We start from the raw sequence: 25,463 nt of genomic DNA, 5'->3' as shown, positions 1-25,463 counted from the left end.
GCCCTATGCATTAACTAGTTCAAGAAATAATGTTAAGGGTACTTATCTTGGTATTTGTAAACCACTTTCTAGTGTAAATCACTCACCCAACTTTGACTATTTTATGTGGAAGTAGAAAACAACATAATTCATTTGTCAAATGAGGAAGTTGGACTAGTTGGTCTAAGGTTTCTACCCTGGTATATCTTGGTACCTGTTAAAAAGAGGAGTGGTAAAGGTAAGGAACTCAAAGTCTGATAGAGTAAAAACACAGTTATACTAAGTCTAATGATTATGTTCCTATTCTTAGTTATAATCGCTTGTGAAACTTAGATCCCAATTTCCCTAGATGGTAGAGAGCTAGTTGTTCTCCAAGATTTTTTTTCTAGCTCTAACATTCTGGTGCCAACTTTCTATGGTCCCTGATTAACTCTAGTGTTCTTTGTTCTTCATGGTTCTGATGTTCTATTTTCTATCATTCTGTGTTCTGAAACTTGTTTGGAAATGCAGATCCATAAAATGGTTTAATTGAAATATCGATGGTGGTCATATTAGAAATACTAATAAGAATCATTTAAAATGTAGCTAATTTTACTGAAAGTGAATTTCTTTGTATGGTAAGAACATTTTCATTTGGTATGTGAGAAATAAACTCTTGAAGATTATAATTCATTCAAATGGGTAGAAGATTAATATTTAGTCTGTCAAGATCAATACTGTTCCCCCTTGCACTAATTGTCAGAAAATCTTGCTCAGGCTACTGAAGGGTAGTGGTGTGCTACAAGACCACCACATCACAGAGAGAGGATTCAAAGGCAAACTGTCCTGCACCCTCTGGTATCGACTTGCAAATTAGCATCTGGAATCTAATTAAACAAGCTTAATGAAAGTAGCAGCTGAATGATGCCGGAAAAGACAATCAGCTTTTTTTTCCTCTCTGATATATATTCTGTACTATTGAAGTTGATCACCAAACACATCGTGTGAGCACAGTTAAGAAAAAATTAGCATTTATTTGAAGAAGAGGAACTGTTTCTCATTCTGTTATGCTTTTGGCATGCGCTGGCGTCCCACGAGAGCCATGCCACAGCAGAGAGTGCACAATATTTATAAATCCATGACAGGCAATAATAGCAACTTGAAAAATTCTTTTGCTAGAATTTCAAGTTGAGAGCTGCCAAAAGCAGAGAGAATCAAATCTGCACCGGCAGCTGCTGTGCCCTACAGTTAGAATTCTAGACTTTGAAGATGCTCGACTTAAAGAAATGAAGACTGCAGGCTTAGCCAATTTCTGCAGGTTTCTAGAGCCCTGGCTCTCTGCCTTTTGAAGATGAGTTGCTGAAGCTTCTACCACTGCCTGAGGCATGCTAACACCAGCAGGATGTTCTACTCTTTCCCTGTCTCCTGTTCCCCCTCTTCCCCCAGCCCCCCAGTCTTAGTGTGTCTTCAGTTTAAAGTAGCACATGCTTTGTCAATGCCAGCCGGGATGGTCCTTTCCCTGGTTGCATTGCGGGAGAGATGAGCTCTTAGCCTACACCCTTCAGAGAGAAACCACAAAAGATGGATGGTGACGTACACAAGTGCTGCTTCAGCTGTCTGATTTATGGAGTCATATTTCATCATAAGGCAAGACCTGGCCTCTTGAGAAAAAAGGCCTTATAGATTGCTAAAGATGTTCGTAGTTTCAGTCCTGTAGTTGCCTCAAAAAGGTAGTGCCAAATATCTAGCTGTGGTGGAATGGAATTAATTTGTCATATAGCCAGTTGTAGAATAGAAATGGGAGAAGAGTGCAGATGGAAAAGGCCAATGTTAGGGCCTTGAATCATAAGAATACTGTGGATTGTTATTTTAATAATAATCTCTTGGCAAAGAGAATGGAGTGGTTTCCCATTTTCCTTTGCCAAATCATTTTATAGGTAAAGAAATTGAGACAAAGCGTTATGTGACTTGTCCAGAGTTACACAGCCAATAAATATCTGAGGATGGGTTTTAATGTGGGTTTTTTTTTACTCTAGGCCTGGTACTCTGTCTGTTGTACTATCTAGTTGTCTCAACTTGGGCTCTAGTTGATTTTTTAGGCCCTTTTCAGCTTCAAATATGCTTATATAACCATCCTTGCAAGAAATTCTGAAGTAGTATCCCTTTATAGTACACACAGAGACTGCTGTTGAATTGACCACTCATCAAGGAAGGCATGTTTTTGCACTTGTAAGAAAATGTAAGTGTCATCACAAAGCATTCACCAGTGTTCATTTACATGGGACATTGTGCTTAGGACATAGTTAATCTCTCTAATCTAGTTTGAGGGAGGCTTCCAGTTAAGTTACATGGGAAAAAATAAGCAGGAAGTGAAAATAATTCACATACAAGCCAAGGGTAAGTGCATTTTTTTTTTTTTTTTGAAGATGAAATGTAAAAAAACACAACTCCTCTTATATTTCACCAAAAAAAAGTTGGCAAGTACTTTCTTCTCAGTGGTAGAGATTGACCAAGCCACTTCCCATTTATGTGTTCTTGCCAGAAAACTGAGTTTTTAAAGTGCCTCCCTTCACATACAGAAGGAGCTAGTCCAGGCCGGTGCTTGAGGAGGGTTGAGAAGAATATAGGATTTTAAAAAAAAAAAAAAAGAGTTAAGAAAATTTCCCTTTTCTTATAATTTCTTATTAACTCTTATGCTTTGAGTGACTTTTGATTTTTGTGTGTGTGTGTGTGTGATGGTACTTTTTCCATTGATAATACATAATAATAAAGATATCAAGCTTATTTATTATTGTATTTTATTATTGTAAATTTAAGTTTACAAAACTCTTTGTATATATTATCATATTTAATCCTTACAACCCTATAAGGTCATTACTGTAGGTATTCCTAGTTTACAGATGAGGAATCTGAGCTTCAAAGGGATTGATAAGAGTAAAAAGACACTTCTGAATTTGGCAATACAGATTCTATCACCTGTGTGACCTTGAGCAAATTAACTTCTGGACCAGAGTTTTCTCTTTCCTCTGTAAAATTGGAACAGATGACACTGAAGGTTCTTTCTAGTGCTAAATCAATAATTATATAACTCACCCCTTATCACTTAGCTAGTAAGTTGAACACAAGATTCATACTTAGGACATCCAGATTCTAAGTAGAGCGCTTTAACCTGCCTCTCCAATGACATCTCCCTCCCACCTTCTTTTCCCGTGTGGCTTTTTTCCATGTTTTATCATAAATTCTCTTTAGAGGATCCTACCTGGTATGCTGCAGGCTTTTCCTCTTATTATTTTTCACTCGGACAGTAACAATATCAATTCACTTTTATACAGTACTTTCTTTTAAGCTTTGGGAAGCAATCTCCTCCCAACAACCCTGTAAAATAGGAAAAGATTATTTTAATAAAAATAAAGTATTATCTTCCCCTTTCTTTCTCATGGTTCTCTTCCCCCCACTGTTCTTTGAAGAACAGGAAACTGAGTCCCAGTGAGGATCACACGTTAAATATTGGCCCAAGGACTTGAGGGCAGAGCCTCTGAGACTCAAGTCCGGTGTGCTTTCCACTTCGCCACAATTCATGACTGGTACATATTATTTTGTTAACAAGAAAGAATTTTGTTTAGATTGTAGATATTTTGTCGCTTTTAACTATTTCCCCCTCCAATATGTTCTCTGAATTCTTCTCTTCTATAGCTTTTATAAAACATTACATAGGAATGATTTTTCTTTTATAATAATGTGAGACATTAAGAAGGCATGTTTCCCCAAAATCTATCATGAAATTAAATTCCTGAGAAATCTTTGAATATTGAAGTTATTTTTCTGTTTCAGGCACTAAGTACTACACACATATCTTTTAAGAGCCTGAATAAAAATAAAGAAAAAAAAAACAAACGTTATTTGAATGATGAGAAGAGTAGTGTTTGTGGGGTTTTTCCCCTCCAACTGCCAAAACTTTTTAATCTTTGTCAACAATTGTTCTGTTCTCTGTCGTATTTCCACTGTCTCTGTGTGCCTGGGAGCTCCACAGCAATGACAGGCTGCATATGAATTCTGTATTCATTAGTGATCTTGATCCAAATGTCTCTGTCCCTGCCATAGGGGCTCAGGTGTGGAAGCTGCTGGCTAATCCCACCAGCTGACATTCAGCGGTTTAATGACTCCGTAGGAAGGTGACCACTTGCTGGGAGGCTTGCTGGCTAAACTCAGACAGCAGACAATGAAAATCAAGGAAGACTATCAGTGTTAAGCCGAAGCGCCTTCCCGAGGAACTTGAACCCACGTTGGCTTCAAACACAGAGCTTAAGCAAATGTAAAATTAAAAAGAAAAGGCTGACCTTCAGTACCTGAAGTAAACAACTGTTTTCATATTCTGCATTTCTGTCGTCTGTCTGTTGATGTTTTGTTGTTCAATAACACTTTAATAGGTGCCAGCTTAATGAGGTGATCTTTAGACTGTTTTCCAAGTTTTTATATTTTAAGGTTATGTTTGTGCAATTTCATCTGTTTAGGTATTGCATATGTCTACAGAGAGCCAAGAATCTTTCTGTAGATGAGTGCAGAGGACTAATGTAGCCATATTCATTTGTTTTCTTGCCCATCTTTTTTATCTGTATTTGACTATTTTTAGAATGAATTCTTTGATTAGCTAATTTTGACAGGTGTCACTAGCTATTTTGACAGCTCTTTAGTGAGATCTGCCTTCTGATGATAGGGATTCTTACATAGGTTCAGTGTTTCAGTAGCAGGCCTAAAGCAGCACTGGAGCTATTTAGGGGAAACGGATATTGGCACTTCTTGGTGTTCCTGTAGAATCTTCAAATCAGAGGGGACCTCAAAGATCTTCTATTTCCTACTACCTTTATTTAATGTCAAATCTTGTTGGTATAAGAAATACAGACAATAATGAGGTTTTGGGTAGTCATTTTTCAGAAGAGATATTTCCTAAGGTTGTTTGGGGTATGTATTTTGACTTGAAACTTGAATTATTGGTCTGGGCAGTTTAATGGGAAAAGTTCTGGCCCTGGTATTGGGAAAGGCAGGATTCAAATCCCACCAGTAACATTTACTTAACTCTGTGACCATGGGAAAGTCACTTAACTTTTCCCCCCAAATATCATCATCTCTAAAATGGGAATTATACAACACAAGATTGTGAAGCCCATGTGAAAATGCAAAGTACCTTTTAAAATATAATAAATATCAGTAGCTTGTTAGTATCATGTTAAAAAAGTATTTTCTCTTGAATGCCAATTAGAGACTTTCAGTGAACCAGATGTTTTCATTTATAGTAAGTTTTTTTCCTTGACGTGTAAAATTAGGCACTTGAATATGACTATTTAAAAGATCTTTTGTAATTTTAATACCCACTATTCTAAGGCCTCTCCAGCTCTTAAGTTTAGTATTCTAAGACCTCTATGAGCTCTGTCCTCTTTTCAGTAGTTTCTTTCAACTTGAAAACTCAGATTATTTAATTTTGCTTACTATGAAAAAAATAGCTTTTGAATTGTCACAAACTTAAGATATTCTTGGGATGCAATATAGAATTATTTTTTTACCAAACATTGATTAGTTAGTTTTAGATTTGTAAAGTTCAGTAGGAGACTTGGAAATCCATTAGATTAGATTGTTGATGAGGTGGTTGATAGTTAATTTTTTCATCCTAATGTTTTGTGTCACAAGTCTTCATGGTTTAAAAGTCAAAATTAGTACTTTTTTAGTTTGAACTTTTTGGTGTTCTAAAATTGAGAATGCAGAAAAAGGGAAGGGCTTACTGAGTTGTTTTTCCCTTTTAGCTCTCCTGTCTACATTTTCATATCCCATAGTATAAATATCCACATCGCTTGTTTTGATGTTCACCTGAAGATAAGAAAGGTAGTATGGTATCTCAGACGTTTCTGGGAAGAAGAGTTCTAAAATAGAGTTTCTTAAATACAACTGCTGTTGAGATAATCTCTTCTGTTGAGTCAGAAGTTGAATTTTCCTAATAAGTGGGTGTTGAGAAATGTTTTTCTCTGCTTTTCAGTGTCAGGAAGTAAAATAGGTTAGATGGAAAGTTACTTTTTGATAAAATTACCAGCGAGTAGAAAGGGTTGATTGTGGACTCTGTGGAAGGGCAGGACCTTGGGAATTCTGGAAATTAAAATTAGAACTATAGAATGTCACAACTGAAAGGAACCTGAGAACATGAGTATTAAAAGCTAAAAACATTAGAACTGGAAGGAACCTTAAATAAAAATATTAAAATCTGAAAAAAGTCATAGAATTTTAGACCTTGAAACTTGGGATGTTTTTGCTAGAAGGAATTAGAGGTCATTTAATCCAGGGTTTCTTAAACTTTTTCCACTAGTGATCCCTTTTTGTCCAAGAAATTTTCAAATATATTTTTTATGTTTTGACTGAATAGTCATGAAACCTCCACGAGATTGTTACCCGATTTAAGAAGTTTTGATCTAATCATCTGTGGAGATATCCTGTATAACCTTTGAAGTTCTTAATTTTCTAAAGATCTTAAATTTATAAGATCACAATTCAGTGCCCACAAATAGCTAACTTGTATAGTTATTACCTTTGGGAAACTTGGTTTTCTTTCTTTTTAAGAAATTTTTCCTTCAAAATTTGTTTCCATACTCCGTTATATAATAGAATTTTGTTTCCTTATATTCAACCAACTTATTCAGGTGTCTACTGTTTGTTTATTATAGCATTATAATCATGGAACATAATATTGAAATATTTTTCAGGTTACAGTGGAAATTAATTATGTAATTATTTGTAAAACATACCAAAAAGTCATTTTCTTATTCATTAGGTAAATATAAGACAAATAATTATTTTTGATGCATTTCTCTGGAGCAGTTTGTATGTTTCTAATACAAACTAATACAAATAGTTCCAATTCGTATGTTTCTAATAACAGTAGAACATGGGGGAAATACACCATATAGGTGAATATTTCATGGCTTTTCTCTAATAGCTATCTCCCCCAAAAAAGTAATTTCTGTATGATTAGAGAATATTTAATCAACATATTCAAGAATTGGAGTTAGGAGGATGAGGATCTTAGGTGAAATTTCACATTGGGAAACATGACCATAAATATAGTAGAAAAAGCATTGGATTGGGAGTCAGAGATAATGTATTAAATTTGCCACTACTATGACACCTTGGTCAAGCTAGTTAACCTCTCTGGGCTTCAGTTATTTCACCTGTAAAATGTTGTGGTAGCTCATTTCCAATTTCCTTCCATCTCTAATGTTATATATTTATATTATATATTACATATGTATTATATATTTTATAATATATATATAGTTATATATTATATTCCTTTTAAAAATATGTTTAATGTCTTTTTTTTAAACATCACCATAATTTCTCCCGAGATTCCTGATCTCCCTCACTCAAGAAAGCCTTCTTATATAACAAATAATATTAAAAAAAAAAAAAGAAAGAAAGAAAGAAAGAAAGAAAAAAAAAATGAGGGAGTGGGGAAATCAGCAAAACTGATTTGAAAAAGTCTGAAAACATGTGTGTGTTAAGTTTAACACTTGTGGACCTCATCTCTGCAAAGGTGTAGAAGTGTCTTGTTACATCCCATTTTTCAAGCCATAGTTATAATTTTTCAGTGTTCTGAATTTTTTTTCTGTGATGGTTCTTTCTGCTTATATTGTAGTTATTGAATATATTGTTCTCTTGGCTCTATTTAACTTCATTCTGCATCAATTCGTAGAATTGACCCTGTTTCTCTGTATTTACCCTTTGTCACTTCTTCTAGCACCATAATAATGTTACAATTATGAATTGCAATTTTGTTTTGTTTTTAAAAACCATTCTCTAATCAATGGAAATCTGTGTTGTTTCTAATTCTTTATCATAAAAAGTGCTGTTACAAATATTTTAGTGTGTGGGACTTTGTTCATCTCATTCATCTCTTTCATTCATAAGCCTAGCCTATAATCTCTGAATTAAAAGTTGTATTGAAATCTCAAGATTTGATTTGATTTGATCTTATTCTTAATAATATCGAATATTCTTTTGAATGGTTAATAGCTTGCAGTCCTTTCTTTGAGAACAGTTTGTTCACATCCTCTGACCACTTATCTGTTGGGCATGACTTTTAGTGTTATGCATATCTATTAATTGTTTATATAGTTTTGATACCAAATTTTTATCAGAAATTTGATGTAACGACCCCCCCCCAATTTGACCACTTCTCTTTTTATCCTTACTTATTTTTGGCCATGTGTTCAAAAGGGGGGGGAGGGGGGCTTCTTTCTTAACTAATCATCCTTTGTCTTATAACTGGTTTAATTGCCATTGCTGATTTGGTCTAAAAAAGTGCATAATTTAGAGCAAATAAGATTCCTTCCTTTACCTATTTCCTATTGTTCTTGTCACTATCTGGAACACTTAATGGTTTGAAAAAGATGAATTAATACAGAGGTTAAACATTTCAAGGGCAAAAGCTTTAAGAGAAATAGAGAAGCAAAAAGTTAATTCTGTCACTGCAAATCTATTTTACAAAATTTCATCACAGCTTACTTAATAAATGATAGCTATCAATACTATAGAGGAAGTTAAAAGAGGAACCATGAAGTTAACCCCCAGAATCATTAACTAAACTGCAGATTTAAGACTGTTATCTGACTTGGAGTTTGTGGTGTACAACAATGTAGTTGCATTTTTCTATGTCTGAGGCTTAGAGGAGTACTGGGAATGAAATATAAGAAGGAACATTATTGGACGGTAGCTTAGAATCATATAAGTTTTGTCTTGGCAGGTAATTTGGCATAAATTGTTAATGTAAATCCAGGTTAGTGGGGAAGACGTTATTTTAGTAAAAAAGATAAACTGCTGATTAATTCAGTATAGAACTCAATTACAAATTGAAAGTGTCTCTGCGGGACTCCAGGACCCTAAAGACAGCAGATGTTGAATTGATACTCCAGCACATTTCACAGTGGTATGAAATATTAACATGGTTTATTACACTTGTGTGAGATACAGTATTAGAAAGGGGGAGTGATAGTAAGCCCAGATCTTGTGAGTAGGACAAACTACCAAAACCCTAGAATCTAATATGCAGTGAAATATCATTAAGGACCCTAGCAAAGGAGTAGGTGTGTGTTTACATAATTGTGTAGAAAATAAGTATAAAATAACATTCAGACTTAAGTAATTGTGTGATCTTTGTGTGCTTATATTGTGTGGGTAAATTAGCATCATAATGAATATTGTACTTTTCATTTAACAGGTCATCTAAGAGTTAAGCTTTAACTTGTTAACCCGTAAGAATGAGGAAGGGTTCTTGGCTTCTCAAACAATCTTCCAGTTAGTTAATCATCCCTATGTGTATTGGGCCAATAGTTTTAAATTGTGTTTGGATTCCTTTTTTCTTCCTGGCCTAAAACATTATGTAGACCATATTCTTGCTACATGGTATTCTACAAAATGCCATTTTAACTCATGTAGAAAGAAATTGTCTTCAAACAACATGTTTATATTAATAGCATAGTGTGGTAGAATTGGGAGTCAGAGCACCTGATTCTAGGTCTAAGATTTTGTGATCGCAGGCAAGTTATCTAACCTTTCTGTGCCTTGGTTTCCTCAATTATTAAAATGAGAGGCTTGATTTATGTGATTTCTAAGACTCCTTCAAGTTGAAATTGTATTTCATTTCAATACTTTTGTAATTTCATCAGTGTTGGATAATACCTCCATGTAGTTAATTAATCTTCAGGCATTTATTAAGTTCTCAATATGTGCCACACACTACTGTAGATGTTGGGGAGATAAAAGACCAAAGTAACATAGTTCTGTAGTCAAAGGGGTTTATATTCTAATAGGGAGAAGGGAGGTATAACACCTATCCAGACTTCATAGAGTGTAGGCCGGGTGCAGACACTGTGCTAAACACAGGAAATACAAAAAAAGGCAAAACCGGGTCCAAAAGCTCACCTTCTAATGGACTGTCTATATGCAAATAAAAGTCTTAGGGTGAAGGAGATGAAAGAGGAAGGAGAAGCCTGAAAATTTAGAATTTGAGCTCAGTCTTAAAAGAGGCAGCAAATCAGTGGCCAAGGTAAGTAAGTAGAGAGAGCATTTCAGTTAAATGCACAGATTTGGGAATATCATGTATGAGGGACAGCTAAGAGGTTAGTATACTTGAATCATAGAAGAGAATAAAGTGTAAGAAAATTGGAAAGTTAAGCTGAGTCTAGATTGTAAAGGACTTTCAATACCAACCAGGATTTTATGTTTGATCTTCTAGTTAATAGGGTCATGACAATGGTCTGTTTTCCCATAAGGAAGAAAAGTAGCTCAGTTGAGATGGTGGTGATGGGATGGGTAGATATGGAAAGCTTATGAAGAGAAGAGTGGGATGGGAAATCACATAGGGAGAAATTAAAAGATTATCTTAGTGCAGTGAGCTCTGGGTTGAGATTAGATAACAAACACTTGTAGTGGATCAAATGAGCATTATTGTGACTAACAACAATGAAAAGGGACATGAGAGGAATCATTGCAATAATCTAGTGTTAGGGTTTGGCAGGTGACACTTAGAATGTCAGAGAACAGATGATTTCCAGGCATAAAACAATATAGAATTGAGATCAAGAATAAATAAGACAGTAACATACTTGCCCGTCCTTTCATCTAGCAATGTTTCTACTGGGCCTGTATCCCAAAGAGATCATAAAGGAGGGAAAGGGACCCACATGTATAAAAATGTTTGTGGCAGCCCTTTTTGTAGTGGCAAGAAACTGGAAACTGAGTGGATGCCCATTAGATGGAGAATGGCTGAATAAATTATGGTGTATGAATGTTCTGGAATGACAAGCTGCTGATTTCAGAAAAACTTGAAAAGACTCATATGAATTGATAACTAAGTGAAGTGAAAAGAACCAAGAGAACATTGTACACAATAACAAGATTATGGAGTGATTAGCTCAGCTGGATGTGGCTCTTTTCAATAATGAAGTGATTCAGGCCAATTCCAATGGTCTTATGATGAAGAAAACCATCTACATCCAGATAGTGGATTGTGGGGACTAAGTATGGATTACAACATAGTATTTTCACCTTTTTTGTTGTTGTTTGCTTGGGTTTTGAATTCTTTCCCACTTTCCCTTTTTTGATCTTTTTCTTGTGCATGATAATTGTAGAAATTGTGTATAGAGGATTGCACATGTTTAACATATTGGATTACTTGTTGTGGTGGGAGGAAGGGATGGAGAAAAATTTGGAACACAAGGTTTTACAAGTATGAATGTTGAATCTTATTTTTGCATGTATTTTGAAAATAAAAAGCTATTATTAAAAAAAAAATTAAGACAGGCTTTATACCAGTTACTTAGCTGTTTGAAAAAGGAGAAAGAATGGCGTGGAAGGCAGCAGATAAACTATAGGTGTGGGAATGCAATGAAATTTAAAGTAACAGATTGCTGAGCAACTTTTTTTATACCTCAGTAGTTTTTGTGAATTTTTGTAGTTCAGAAAGTCCAACTTTTTGATAAGCCAGGAAGTGCTGAATTTAAATCTGGACTTAGACATTGAACAAGTCACTTAACCACTGTTTGTCTCAGTTTCTTCTACTGCAAAATAAGTTTCATAATAGCACCAATAAATTGGGGTTGTTTTGACCCTCAAATATGATTTATAAAGTACTTGATACAGTGCCTAATACATAGTAGACATTATTTATATGCTTATTCCCACCCAGTCCCATATACAGCCAGGCTGCCTTCTACGTAACTTGACACCCTACTGGGTGTTTAAAGAATCTGTGGTCATATCTATGCAAGAAATAAGCTATGTAGATTAGTAATGGGAGGTATTTGGATATTTATAATTAGATAATCTGGTGATTCATTGTTGTTGTTTGCCCTTTATTTTCAGAGAGAACTGTGACATCAGGGAGGTGATGCCATGACATCAAGTGAATTGGATTTAAGTGAGAGAGGCTGGGCAAGGTCACTGGTTTCACCTTCTCCAGAGCATCTGGATCCAGTGGCCAGATGCAGATCAGAATGACTGGAGATTTAGAGTTGGAAGGGTCCTCAGAGTCTAGGCCAGTTATTTCATTTAACAGAGGAGGAACTGAGACCCAAATAGGTTGTGACTTGATCCATGTCATACCACTAATAAGTGGAAGAAACCGAATTTGAACTTAATTCCTGACTCAAATGCCAGTGTTTTTGCCATTGTATGCTTTTTCTTCCTATGTATGGCACTAGTTTATCTTATTGGTAAAGTAAACTTATTTTTACACAGTTCTCTCCCATACTTTATTTTCTTACTAAACTAGAAGAAATATTCTTCACTTTCTCACTTCTGTACCTTTGCTTGTCCCAATTTTTATGATATGCTCTTTTTTTCCTGTCCTTATTTCCACTTCCAATCTTTAATACCAAGTTCAAATGATATTTCCTTCTTAAAAACTTCTCAGATTTTCCTCATTAGAAATTCTTTTACTGTCTTCAATTACATTCCCACTCCCATGAATATTTTTATTCTCTGTTTCTCATATTGAATTTTGCATTTAGGTTATTTGTATGTGGCATTCTTCTAGCAAGTTGTAAACTCCATGAGACCAAAGATGTCTTATTTATGTTACAGAAATTTAACTGAAGAAATCCAAAATGTTTTACCAAATTTGGTGAGATTAATGACCAATGAAGAGTTAGGATCATTGTAAAATAATAAAAATAACATGTTTTGTGACTGTATTATGACACAGTATTGACTCCAAGGAAGTGAAAATGACAGTCATCCAAAGGGCAATGGCAGAAAACCTGGTGGATATGAATATGCAGTAACATGTAAGAACTAGAATAAAAGATATCAAGAAATAATTTTTTAAAAAAAGAAATAGGGACTGACTACTTGACTAAGTAGGGGATAACTATATGCCATGTCAAGAGAAAGCAAGAGTGGCTCCCATCTTGGTATTCTTTCTGCTCTATCATGCTAAAAAATATTTGAGCCAATGTTTGGCTCAGTTCTCCTGAATCCCAGTTTTGAAATCTTTCTGTTATATCATACTGTCTGGTAACAAATAGGCATCTGTAGTCCTATTCCCTGGTGTAGGTAGTTTTTGAAAATCACAAGTACACTTCAGAATCTTTGTATAAAACCATAAATATCTTTGAGAGACTTATCTGTTAATTCTGTGTGTCACACATACAAAAATTATGCATAGATTTAAAGAAAGAATTCCTAGTCTAACTTTCTCATTTTATGGATAAAGAAACAGGCCCAGAGAACGTGAAAGTACCTTGCCCAAGGTTATAGATACCAAGTGACAGAGGCGAAATTTGAATTTGTTCTCTCATTCTGAATTTAATGGTTTTTTCAATATACCATGAACTTTGTTGTTAATGTGTAATTTCATGGCCAATGTAGTTATACTCAATTAGTTATAATATAATTATAATATATATATTATATATAACAATATATAATGTATAGTATAGTTATAATTATAGTCATACTCAATTGAAGTTTTGTGTAAAGAAGAATAAAGGTCATAACTGAAATCTTTGAGCAAAGACTTTACTGAAGGACTTATGATGTAGCATTGAATTTTACTTGTAATATAAGGTAGTAGATATTTACTTTTAATGGTGAGATGAAAACAAAACAAAAAACATGGATTATAGACCACACTCTTATCTAAATATGGCATATATATACAGCCTGAGTGCATTCTGTAACTAGTATTATTTTTTTTTAATGTGTACTAATTTATTTTTTTCATTTCAAACTTTTAAATTTAGGATATGGCCTATAAATCAGAATAACAATGTATGAGTTTTTAATCACTTAGCCTATATAAAAGAATTTATATGTGGAAACTCTTAAAATAAAGGCTTCTTAATCTGAGATTCATGAAGTTGGATGAAATTTAATATTTCCTTCAATTATTTAAAAATATTTGGAGAATGAATTCATAGTCATCATTATACTTCCAGAGACATTAAAAAAAAAGATTAAAATTCTGTGTTCTAGCTTCATTTTCAGCTCTGAGATCTGAGGCCTAGAGAGATGAAATAATTTGCCCAAAGTCATATAAGTATTAAGAATCAGGAGGACCTTCAATCCAGTCCAACTCCAATTCTCATGTCCTTTCCTGTTTGCCTATCTCTCAGTAGTACTTGCAGAGAATTTCTAATTTCTCTCTTGATATAAATTATCAATATTTGTATTTTTGGTGTATTAGCAGACTCAGATAACAAAATATCAGTATTTTCCCAAACTGAAAAGGATCTGTGATCTCATCAATGTGGTTATTCTCCTCGTTAATGTTTATTACAACCCATCTGTGCTCATTGTGCGTGACTTATCTATGCATACTCACTGGCTCACCACCAGGGGATGGGGCTGTCACCTGATGGGTTATTCCATGATTGTCCAATCTTTTTTCTGGTCTTTTTTTTTTGATGACATTTTTTTGATTCTGCTCATGCTAATCAAGTGTCCCCTCCATTGTCCTTTGGGTATTTCTCAGTTCAAGTTTTTCAAGCAATAGTACTCTGCCACTTATAGCCTTAAAAAAGCTCTGAGTCAATATTCGTGTTCAAGGACTCTCCTGGCCCAGGACAAAGAGGGGCAAATGCAGAATTTCAAGAGTGCTTTAGGGCATTTGCTAGGAATTCAGCAGGTAAAATATCATGCAAGAGAGGCTTGAAGACCAGTTTTGAGGACCTGTTTGGGAGGCAGGGAGCAATTGTTTGATGTAGAAAGGGTGATGAAAGCAAATGTAGCTCAAACTACAGAGGGCTTTCAGCCTCACCCAGCAGAATTTGAACTTTCCTTCAAAGTATTGGCAGTAGTAGGGAGATACTCTATAATCTTGAATAGATAAATGACACTAGATCTTATAAATAAGAAACATTAGTATTGTCATTCCATTGGCAAAGTCCTTTTGTCCCAACTGTGCTGAGAGAGGAATACTAGTATCCTGTGGTGGTGGTGGTAGCATTGTATCTAGAGACCGTGGACCCAGATTTGTCTCTTGGCTTTCCTACTAACTTGTTTTTTGCCTACTTGTTTTTTGATTTCCCCCATCTGGTTCTCAGAATCCTCATTTGTAAAATGAAGTGATTACAGGGGTCCTCAAACTATGGGCCAGATGCGGCAGCTGAGGATGTTTATCCCCCTCACCCAAGGCTACGAAGTTTCTTTATTTAAAGGCCCACAAAACAAAGTTGTTGTTTTTACTATAGTTAGGCCCTCCAACAGTCTGAGGGACAGTGAACTGTCCCCCTATTTAAAAAGTTTGAGGACCCCTGGACTAGCCTATAGAAGATCTCCAAAGTGCGTTCCAGTTCTGGTCGATTTTTATTATTGTTAGAACTGAACAGGACTTTAGGAATCATCTATTCGTGTCTTCCATTTTATATATGAGGAAACTGCTGTTGAGAAAATGACCCAGCAACAACAGGGATTCAAGTCCAAGTCTTCTGACTCTTTCCAATACACCTGCTCCCTTTCAGAATACTCCAGTTTTAGATGACAGCATTTCTTATTATTTCTTCTTTCTTTGGGAACTCTTTATTTCTGATCTCTCCCTTGCCTGGTGAACCAAAAAACACTTCTTCACTCTTCTCTGATATTGGCCACTTCAACCTTTAAGGGATAAGGGTACACTGATCAGGTACATTTTATGGAGACAGGGAATGTTTATTATCATTGAACATTCTTTGCTTTTCATTTTAAGCAGTGCTTTTACTGTCTTATTTTAAAACCTAGTCTTTCTTTTGTTCCTCTTATACAATTACATTTTATCTAACATAGCCTGTACATTTAAATCTGTACATTTATGCATTTTATAGGGAAAAGGCTACCTGCTTCGTTCCTTTCCTTCTCCTGCTTTGTTCTTTCATTGTCCACCTGAAGCTTACTTGGGTTTCTTTGCCCCAAGTTGTCTTGATTACTTGCCTCCAAGAATAGGATAAAACATGGGGGTTGGTTTAAGCCAAGATGGTTTTTATATCTAGTGTTTCAATGAATCTTGAACAGACTTGAATTCTTTTGGAGCATTTGGTAGGTGCTCAAAGGATTGTAAGGAAAAGTACTGAGCAAAAAAATGATGAAAGCTAGAGTTTAGGAGCTGGTCATTCTCTTTTCCTCCTAACCTTGAATCTGTATGGAAGTTTTTGATCTTTGTGTTAATAATTATGAACTACAGTAAGCAAAAACATTTCCTTAGTCTGGTTTTCAGACTACTACCTGTGTCTTAGAATTAATATCTATTATCAGTCTGAATGACGAGTTCTGGCTGCTTTCCTTCAAAAAAGTGGTATGAGTGGTGATTTCTCTTTATTGTGAATATTCCAGTATTATATGTCCTCTTGCAGCTTATGCTTGTCTGCTTTTCCCTCTAGAAGTTTCCATTCTTTCTCATTTTTATGTGCATACTAGTTATATTAACATTTTAAGGGTAACATTTTAAGAGAGACTTTGACAAGGTATACTGGATCCATAGGAAGAAAACCTTGATGCTAAGAAGATCCCAAACTATATTATGATAATCAGTTTATGCAACTGAGGATATTTAGCCTAAAGAACAGTCTTTGGGGTGGGAAGCGGGGGTGATGAGTGGAAGGAGAGAACAATAAGATAATTTATTTCAAATATATTATGTGGGAGAGGATTAGACTCATTTGTAATTTCCTTGGAAATATTCCTTGGAAATTTACAGACTTGCATTGTATCTCAGTATTTAAAAAAAAAAAAAAGATAATTTGAGCTTTCAGAAATACTTTTTTTTAAGGTAGTAAATTCCTAATCACTGGAAATGCTGAATTAAAGGCTGGATGACTAATTGTCAAATGTTAAGAGGTTGAACTCAATCACCTTTAATAATTTTAAATTCTTTTAAGATATAATTTTTAATGTCTCTAGGGCATTAGTAATATGTTGCCTTCTACTTGGATAAATTGATGAAGTCTTGTGTGTACTGAGGTCATATCTCTGAGATCCTCTGGGTTGGAGTCAGTTGTTTATGTAAATAGGCATACCCTATAAACCTCTTATGTCCCTCTTCCCTCTGTGAGGTGTTCACATATTCTATTCACAAAAGCCCATTGGCAGGAAAGGGAAGAGTGGAGATAGTAGAAGAAAACATAACGACACACTTAGCCCCTAATTCCCTACTCGACAGATGCAATCAGCACCAGATGCAGTTCAATTATACTTAACAATTCCCAGGTGTTTGTATAGGAATACTGCATTTACCCAAACAGCTCTCACAGAAAACAAAATCTAAATTCTTACAATCTTGCCATGCAGTCCTGGTTTCCATAAAATTAGACCAATTTTTTTTACCCTAAAAACTTACCTACATCTGTGATATATCAGCTATATTGCAGAACTGAGGAAGCACATTGTTTTGAGTGGTTACTTCATTCATTCATTTATTTATTTTTTGCTGAGACAATTGGGGTTAAGTGACTTGCCTGGGGTCACACAGATAGGAAGTAGTGTCTGAGGTCAGATTTGAACTCAGGTCCTCCTGACTTCAGGATTGGTACTCTATGTATTTCACTACCTAGCTGCCCCTGGGTGGTTTATTTTAAACACTTTTTTGAGCTCTTTAAATGTTATTCAGCAACTTGTAAATGATTCTGTCACCTTGAATATAGTCAGAACTTCAGAGCAATAAAATGTCTAGAAGCCTCTTTTATCTTTCTGATATTTTCGTTCTGTTTTTCTGTTGTATTTTAATCTTGTTTTGAAATTACTCTATCCTAGCTTCATCCTCATAACATCATGTGAGATAGGAACATGTATTGTCTTTTTTTTACAGATGAAACTGTAATTGAGAGTAGATGATGATTTTCCTGAAGTCATACAATTTGTCTCTCAATAGCAAGTTCTTTCCATTGTACTGTATTATAATTGATATATCAGAGCCAGAAAGGACGTTAAAGAGCAACTACTCCAGTCCCCTTACCCCACTTTTTACAGATAAGGAAAGTAAGATGCAGTGAGTTTAAGTGACTTGCCTACGGTCAAGATATTTCTTCTTTAGTTTCCTAGAAAAGTTATAGTGAGCAGTGGACCATGGGCTAGGTAGATCTTTTCATCTCATGTAATCATTGTTCTCTTACTCTTTAGAACTGTAGAATCTAATTGTACATAGATTGATGAAATACCACATATGGAATATCAGGGCTAGAAGAAGGGACCTTAGACGTTAGAATGCCAAAACTAGACAGAAAGAATCTCAGGACACAATTCAAGTGGAAATGACTTGTTAGAACATAGGATGGTACACTATCCAATGTCATATAGCAAGTTTATCACCATTTCTTTGCCTATCCTGTGCTGTCACTTCCTTAAAGCCTTTGGTAGTTCATGATGATTCAGAGAACAAATACCATGCAGAAAATCAATTCCTTTTTTTTTTTTTTAAACCTTTATTATTTTGAAATTATGTGACTTTTGATACAATTTCATTTTCATATTCCCAAGGCTATCCCTGAATAGCCTGTCAAGTACTCTATCAAGTATGTGTATAATTTTCCTCAAGAACTAAGTAATATATATTAAGTACGTGTAATGGATCACTTAGATATAGAAGAACATTAATTTGCTACTGAGGTAGCCAGTACATCCAGTAGTACAGGCCCTTAAATTTTACTTTGCTGCCATTCCAAATCTGAAAATCACTTACATGGGAAGAGAAATTCGATTGAAGCTATATACAAGAAAAATGTGGAAAAGTTCCTTAGCTCTACTATTTTGGACCTGCACCATAGCAGATGTGGAGAGGTAATCTATCAGTTTGTGAGTGTCTACAAAATGCAACTCTCTAGATAACAGGTTTAAAGTAAAGATTTAATACAGTCTCCATCTACTATGATGTTGCCGTGACAGTTTAAAACTCATTCTCTAAATCTCAGCAGACTTTATAGCTAGCAGTGGGCCAATATAAAGTTTAATAGCATTGCAACACATAAATCATCTTTTAAAGATGCTACTAGTAGCTCCAATATTAAATGCAGACAATCGTCTGTGTTATAAATAATTTATCAAACACCATTTCAGATTAGCCTTCCATGCTGAGTTATTTATTTTAGCCTTTACTGTACTATTCCTAAGGCACTTTTTGAAAGATCCATTACTGGTCAGTTTAATGAACTTGGGGGTCTGTTTTGTCCCCTCAAGCACTCTGGTACAGCTGTGGTGACCATTACATGGCTGATCTGGACCTCTTGGTGCCTTTTACAAGTGCCGCCCATTTGTCATGTAGTGGTAAATGGAGTTGCACATTGGAGTCCTGGGACACATTGTGTGATGTAGTGATGGAGACAAACAGATAGCTCTATAAAGTGCTGCCTGTCACAGCTGACTTGTATTATAGTACATCACTCTTATTGTAATCTCATTTAAGAAGCAGTATAGACCTGGGGGACTGATATTCCCAGTTAGCTTGGTCTTTGTAGCCATAAAGCAGGAAGTACTCCTTTTATATTCTCTGAACTTTTGAGGGGAGGGTATGCTTTTGGTTAGGATTAATTATTACAGCAGTTCCTTCATAACACTGTAATGAAGATTCGTCAGCATATTTGTTATAACCTCCTTTTCTTTAGCCTGTTGAAATGTTGCATGCCTTTGTGCCTTGTGTTGACTCTTTTTAGAAATTATTAAAATTTGCAAGAGAATGCTTGGCTTATTTATTAAAGGAAAGTTATGGCTTTGGCAAAAATTTAAGGTAGTTAATTCAACACTGACTTGAAAGTATCATGCTGTTGATGATGGAGGAGGGTTTAGTGACTAGGACATTAGATTGGGGACATGAGGGACACGGGAGGACTTGTGTTCTAGTTCTGTCGGCTGCTTACTAACTGTATGATAAAGGGGAAGTCACCTGTCTGGGTCTCTTTCCTCTTGTGTGAAATGATAATCTCTAGTGCCTTTTCAGCTCTTAATGTTCTGTGTTCTAGGACATCCCTCTATGTCATGGAGATATATAATATCTATATGTCATAACACACTAAATTGTAGTATCCGTTCCAGCTAGATATTCTTTGTCCTGTGCTTTAATGTTTTAGGTTCTAAAGTCTTGTCCATCTCCACTGTTTCTTTCTTTCTTTTTAAAATTATTTGGTTTTAACTTAATGTTCTTTAAAGGGCCTTTCTTTGCTGTCATTTTGTGATTATATTTTTTTATATGAAAACACTAGACTTGGAGCACCTGTTTGGTTTTGATTCATATGTCCTAGAATTCTTTTGTCTTATATCAAGTTGTGTGCCATTCTCTACGTAGGAATAAAGCCGTCTTTAAGCAGTTGGACCTGCTTTTTCAGTATTTTTCCAGTGGGGAAGGGTATATAGACAGATCCATCCTTTCTCTGCATCTAATCTCTCTTGTGTGATACCTGGCCAGAGTTAGAAGTGCCTAGTCTGTGGCAGTTAATAAACCAGTCCACATGGGACTTGAATCCGTGATTCTGGCATCATTAGCATTGTATTCTAACTAAAATTTGTTGGTCACAGTTAAAAATGTAAACTTTTACCAAACCATCCTTTCTCTCATGTCCTGGGACATGGATATCATTTTATTCTTTGAACAAATGGCACCTGCACATTTTGTCACAGGGGATTAATTCTGAAATTAATGTTGGCTGCCTTCTTTTAGTGTTATTATGGGTGCAATTGATTTCTTCTATCATATTCCTTGATTTTTTTCTTGATGAATTTGCCAAAAGCTTGATAATTCAGGCAAAAGGTAATAAATGTTTTATTGATGCCAAGAGAAAATATATTTTGCACATTATCAAAAATATGTTTCTTGGCTTAAGTACCTCCTTAAGGTACTTAATTAATTAAAATACTTATCAAGTATTAATCAAAGAGGAGCCCTGTAGTATATTGGAAAAGAATGCTGGACATGAAGTGAGAACTTTTGGATTTGAATCCTAGCACCAACAATGATTAGAATGGACAAATCACTTTATCTCTTTGAGCTTTAATTTTCCTCATTTTTAAAATGGGGATGATATTTATTCCTATTTACATCATAGAATTTTAATGAAGAAAGCACTGTGTAAACTTTAAAGTGCTTTGGAATAAAATGACCATTATTATTAAAACAATATTAAAGAATTTTAAATATCCATATTTTTACACATTGATATGTTGAAAATTGTTAAATAATACCAACAAAAACAACATGCAAATTATCATTGATGTCATAAGCAAAGATAGTTGCTTATGAAGACAGATGGTCTTTAATCAAATGTGTGTTGAGAAAGCATCTACAATTCTCTTCCTGCTATGGTTTTGAGTTTTCCTTACAAAATAGTAGAATTAAAATAAAAGGCATACCCTGCATCTTGTATTCATCTTTTGGTCCCTGTCACATTAGACTGTGACAATAGGAAACCTATTTACTCACATGCTTTTCTATGTCTACAGAATGCTGAGATCATCTTTGAAATAGTTGTCATTTTAGCAAGGAGTGGGAAGGAGAAATGATTCTACTTCCTTAGGCCTTAACTTCAGGGACATGTGAAACTGGTGATTGAACCAGAAGCAATTCTGGGAGGATTGTGTCACATTAAGACTGTTGACAGTAATGTCAATATTGACATAATCAATGCATCTTGAACTGCTTTGTGTTTTAAAAAAAATGTTTTTACATATATAATCTAATTTGAATCATTAAAATTAGCTACACAGGACCCAAGAGATCATCTGATTTGGGCTAACCCTTCTCACTTTCAGCTGCTAGCAGTGAAAAGTGACTTGTTCAAGTTCACAAAGTTAATTATATTGGGGCACTTCATTTGGCCTCAGTAAAGCAGATTGTCAGCAATTTCTTCAGCCCTGGAGCAGATAGGTCTCTGCCATTAGTCATTGTGGTTATTTGAGGCCACAGATATTTGAGGCCACCTGGCTTTCCAGATTCAATACATAAGCGCTGCATTTTAACCTTTATCTTAACTTATTTTAACCTAAATTTTAAAAATCATTTTTAATGATTTAAAGTCCCCAAATAAAGGTTTTTTCATTTAGTTCTTTATTTTTTAAAATGGCTATCTCCCTAGTTTTTTCCCTATAATAGTTGTGACCCAGTTTGACCCCTTCAAGTTATCTGCTAGTACCATCACTTAGATTGCCTCTCACAAAAACCCCATCATCTCCACAGAGAATATTGATAAATACAGAATTGGGATTATTGCAGTTTTTAGTGCTTTTTGTGTCCTTCACTACTGAGGTAGTATCATGTGGTCTTAGAATCAGATTGTTAAAACTGGAAGCAAATACAGAATGTTAGAATTTGAAGAGACTTCAAACCTAGAATTTTGGACTGAGAAGGGTACACAATAATAATAGTAATGACTGACCTGTATACATGCATAGAGACAAATGTAGGTACAACTATCTATATCTACTTATCTTTAAAATGTACACATTTATAAAAATTATCTCCTTTGAGCCTTATGATAACTCAGTGGACTAGGTACTCTTCATAGATGAACAAAGGTTTAGAGACATTCAGTGACTCCTACAGTCATGTGGTCAATATTAGTCAGATTTTCAAATTTTGTTCTCTATTATCAATGCCTGCTTTCTTGCTTCACAAGCGTCTTATGTAGTCCAGTCCTATCTTTTCTTTTCTTTTTAGAGTGGAAACTGAGGCCCAGAGGGGTTATATGAGTTTTTAAGCTTCTGCCACTCCTGGATAACAGAGTTAAGATGGGAACCAGCTGTCAACACATCTGGCCCTGTGTTCTTTATTCTGTATCATGCTATAGCTTCAAAGGTTTTTTATCATTTATTAGCTTATCATTTACTTACAGCTTATTTCCCAAATGAGTTTGGAAATGCTTTGGATGAAAAACTTTTACCCTACGTCGTGCATCAGAACCTTTCTTACTCTTCCCTGCCTGAATTGGATGTAGCCAGTCTTTTTGTTCACCATGATTAGGAGATGTTAAGAATTTGACATTTAGCAAAGTATAAATTGTGGAATCCATTGGTGTTTATAAATGTGGTATTTTGGAGTTTGAGATAGGCTTGGATTATCACAGAGAATTTGCTAGGCTCGGGCCACCCAGGTACTAAATTTTAGTGTGTCTCTTTCATTGAGTCTGTAGAGGGAGCTAATGTTGCTGGAATAAGTTGTTATTGCCTGGTGCAGCCAATACAGAAAATAAAGGGGGGGACATTCTTCTTCAAAGCTTTCTTGTCTGCATATTAGTCCTGACTGCCTTCTAACAGCTTCTTTCCTCATGTGTAGGTGAGTTCAAATCATGGGACTGGAATTTGTATCTGGGAGTTTTCTGTTTCCCTTAGAACATCGGAAAGGAAACGAAAGAAGAGACCATAAAACATGGAATGTTAGAGCCTAGACTATGATAGCCAGAAAAGACTTTAGAATATAAGATGTTAGAATTAGAAGGACTTTTACAACATAGAATATTGGAACATGGAACAGAAAGTTAGAGCTGGAAGAGATATTTTATTCCTGGTCAAGAATTAAACACATCAGACCAAGTCTGGAGGTGTGACCTGGTCAGGATTTATGTATTTAGTTTTATAAGTTAGCTTAGTTTGGGGGGATGTGCCCCAAACTGGGTTTCCTAATTCCTTGCCCAGACTCAAAACTAACATAACTTGTCAAGTTTAGCTTCAGACACTTACCTACCCTTACTTCCTTCTAGATCCTCTCATGGCGTTCCATCACTGACTTTTCCTCCTACACTCTTAGTATTCTTCCTCTTTCCTTTTTGCCTTATCCCTCATGCAGACTATTAAGGATAGGGTCTAGATCTAGATTTTGTTGGCACAAGGAATTTGTGGATAAGGAAACTCCTACAAAGGTAATTTGGTACCTAGTCTTCAATTTACAGGTTTAATGTGGCAAAATAACTTTCCAAGAGTCATGTATCAGAAGCAGGACCTGAATCCAGGTCTTCTTGCTTTAAAGGCTTAGTTGTATGTCATTACGCTATATATAATGACATAAAACTTAGATTATTATAAAATTATTATAAAATTGGAAAAGACTTGAAAGTAATAACTGAATTTCAAAATAGGTTTAAGCTACACATGGTTATAGGCACTTTCTTCATACCATCTTTTACCCTTCCCAAAATTATTACACCCTCTTTTCCCAGCCCACCCTGATAGCAAAGGAAGACTTGTGTGGGAGTTATGTTCTTTCTAAAAATAGGTCACATCTTTATTTTGAACATTGAAAAATTGATAGCATATCTCTCAAATTTTTGGCAGTACTGATATTTAAAAAATAAACAACATTATACTGTAGGGGGAAAAAAGTGGACTTACTGTCATACAATCAGAAGTACCTTTAGGGGCTGCCAGGTGGTGCAGTGGATAGAGCACCAGCCCTGAAGTCAGAAGGACCTGAGTTCAAATCTGATCTCAGACACTTAACACTTCCTAGATGCGTGACCCTGGGCAAGTCACTTAACTCCAACTGCCTCAGCCCTCCCCCCCTTCAAAAAAAAAAAAAGTACCTTTAGAGATTTTCTTACCCAACCATTTCTATTGACAAAGAAGTAAATTGAGGTGCATGAGAGCAAAGTGACTTTCCTAAGTCACAGAGATGATTGAGGATTTGAGACCTGCAGAGCTCCGATTCCAAGATCTAGTCTGCTGATCACTGTGCTGAAGTCAGAGAAGACCTGAAGCCATAGTCCAGCTGTCTCACACACACACACACACACACACCCCACACACACACACACGTATATCACATCCTTTTCTGGACATTGAAAGTGTCCCTCCCACAATGTCTGTGATAGATGGTTGATCATGCAGCTTCTGCCTGCACACCCTAGGTGATACAAAGCTCATTTAAAAGGGGCCCATTTCACTGAGACATGCCTCTCCTTTACTTCTTAGTTCCTGCCCATTGAGCCTTGTTCTCTTCTCCCAGGCCAACTCTTGACAGTCTTCCAGCTATTTGAAAACAGTGATTATATTCTTTCTAAGGGTCTTTTCTCCATGCTAAAAATACTCTTTAGCTATTCCTCATGTGATACAGTTAGAAATCCTCTTACTATTCTGATTACCCTCCTCTGGAAACAGGATTATAGTACTTAGAGCTGAAAGTGACCTTAAAGACTATCTAATCTAACCCCCTCGTTTTACTAATGAGGAAACTGAGGCTCAGAAGGTTAAAGGACTTGCCTGTAGTCACACAGTATCTAAGCTGGAATCCAGAGTTCTTTCCACTGCCTCATGCTGTCCTTTCTAATTTATGTCATCAGATTTTTGTTTTCCAAAAGAGGAATGCTGAGCTTGGGGGTTGGGGAGGATGATGATCAAGCATCTGGATGGAAGGTTGAGGAGAGTAGGATCGGACATGGAAAGCCTTTCTAGTTTCTTTCAAATGGTTTACTTGTAACTGCACATAATTCAGTTTAGCAAACATTAAGTATCTATTTTGTGCATAGCACTATTGCTAGGTACTGGCACTGAAGCTATTGTCTTTTGATTTTGCATAAGGTTTATTG

At 35.4% G+C, this 25,463-nt stretch overlaps 1 protein-coding gene across 1 annotated transcript in view; it reads left to right on the top strand.

Moving 5' to 3' along the window:
* Nucleotides 1–25,463, top strand: part of PSMB7 (proteasome 20S subunit beta 7) — an 85,185-nt gene that overhangs the window by 55,574 nt on the left and 4,148 nt on the right. The gene's annotated exons all lie outside the window — the stretch shown is intronic.

This window comes from Antechinus flavipes, chromosome 2, assembly GCF_016432865.1.
Source record: "Antechinus flavipes isolate AdamAnt ecotype Samford, QLD, Australia chromosome 2, AdamAnt_v2, whole genome shotgun sequence".
In the NCBI taxonomy this organism is placed as follows: Eukaryota; Metazoa; Chordata; class Mammalia; order Dasyuromorphia; family Dasyuridae; genus Antechinus; species Antechinus flavipes.
This window is presented reverse-complemented; position numbering and strand designations above follow the sequence as displayed.